The sequence below is a fragment of the Cydia fagiglandana genome, chromosome 15 (assembly GCF_963556715.1).
Source record: "Cydia fagiglandana chromosome 15, ilCydFagi1.1, whole genome shotgun sequence".
Taxonomy (NCBI): Eukaryota; Metazoa; Arthropoda; class Insecta; order Lepidoptera; family Tortricidae; genus Cydia; species Cydia fagiglandana.
The window spans coordinates 7,619,147-7,620,945 of NC_085946.1; the positions used below are offsets into that span (position 1 = coordinate 7,619,147).

Consider the following 1,799-nt stretch of genomic DNA (forward strand, 5'->3'; position numbering starts at 1 on the left):
CAGATCCAGAATCGCGCAAATGTCAAATTTGACAGGTTAGATCTTAAACATATCGTATCTTGGTAATGTCTAAAAGATATCTAATAGATGTCTATTTCAAAATCCGATTCGGGCCCATAGTATCCCTACAATTATTTGTACAGTAATATTTTTGTACTTACAAAATTGTGACGTCCCACAGGTAAAGGTACCTTATGGCGGTTGGCGCTTACGCTATTATTAACGCCGCTCCAATATTATTGCGACGCTATGCGACGTAAGCACCAGGCGCCATAAGGTACCTTTTGCTGTGGAACGTCACAATTAGCCTTGGTCTTACTTCCTCCAAGACTAGCCTACCTACTTAGCTTTGAGTTTTGAATTATGTCAATAAATTCAACAGTTGTCATTCGTCAACTTTTGGATAACGGTCATGTTCATGTTTCAAAGTTTTTGTTTGTGATGTGTATTTCCCGAAACTGCTAGCTGCCACGCCAAATTGAAATCCCTAATATTTACCTAAACGGCTGCGTATCCCATGCGTGAACGCAACCAAATCACACCCGCAATTACGTGCATATATTCGTAAATTCCAGCTCCGTTTAACGTTTTAATTAAGCCGTGGTTAATTTAACTGTCCGAAAAGATCTCCGGGATTTTGTTTGTCTTTCGGAAACTCCTCGGCCACTTGTTGCCTTCCCACGCCGCGATCTGCATACATTTGCAGGCTCTTTTCATCCTTGCATTTAGCATAAAACATGGCAAACACCGAGTCATTATGCAGTCGGATTTCGAGGTGCAGCGCGTATTTGTTCCACTATTATCAAAATATCACGAATTCTGTGCATTGAAGTTCGTCCAAAAAGCGTCCTTTGCTTAACGCTTATTTGGGAATGAAAATTATTCGACGTTAATATATTAAATAAATTACATTTACATGTACTTGAAAAAATTCGACCTATCCCGCTGTGGCCCGGTGGCCGAGTGGTTTAGGCACCTGCCGCGATAGCAGAGGACGCTGGTTCGATTCCAGCCTGGGGCACTGGAGGCCTTGGTCACTTTTTCTTAGTATATGACATTTATTTCAGTTTATAAATTACGTTTTGTTATGTTGCACCAGAACTCTGTAAATGATTGTGATGCTGCCTGCCGTCTATGAGCTATTTGTATTACATATTCGATAATTTAGGAATGATATGAAAATTTGGCCTGGCAAAGCTTTTTCTTCCACGACTCGCGGTGTCAAATTATATAATAACGAAAGTAGGCTAAGATGGTTTATCATCTGTCATAATGGCTGTCACATTATAACCAATATGTAAGTGCTAAAGTGACGCATGACATGACGAGTGATAAAATGCGACCATGATAGGCTGAGCGCGGGTTAAAAACGGTATTAAATTACCTATTTAGTTCATTATCGCTTCGCTATCGTAATAATAGGTCACTGAGATGGTATGAATACAAACATAATATTGACTCGAATTTATTTAACCTTACGCCGCCTAACTTACAATATATAAAATGCCATAATTACCTTTAATGTCTACTTACGTTAATGGTACGAGGGGCATAATTAAGCTTCTAAGATTTTAATGTAACACTTAATAAAATGTCTTCCAAATAATGTCACTTTTTCCTGTTTTCCTAAGTAGGTTCCTGGAAATTGAAAATTAATATCATTACGCAGATTTCCTTATGACTGAAATTGTGTGGCGTGTCCGGGGATACTGCTTATTTGTTCTGTGAAATTTAGGGTCTTCAATATTCTTTACAAGGGCATTTTACCGACGTTAAGTTAGACACATCTTATGAGTACT

The 1,799-nt window shown here is 38.7% G+C and overlaps 1 non-coding gene across 1 annotated transcript; it reads left to right on the top strand.

Moving 5' to 3' along the window:
- Nucleotides 1-949: 949 nt before the first annotated feature.
- Nucleotides 950-1,021, top strand: Trnas-cga (transfer RNA serine (anticodon CGA)). The gene has a single exon. It is a non-coding gene; the product is annotated as a tRNA-Ser (tRNA).
- The last annotated feature ends 778 nt before the right edge of the window (nt 1,022-1,799 follow it).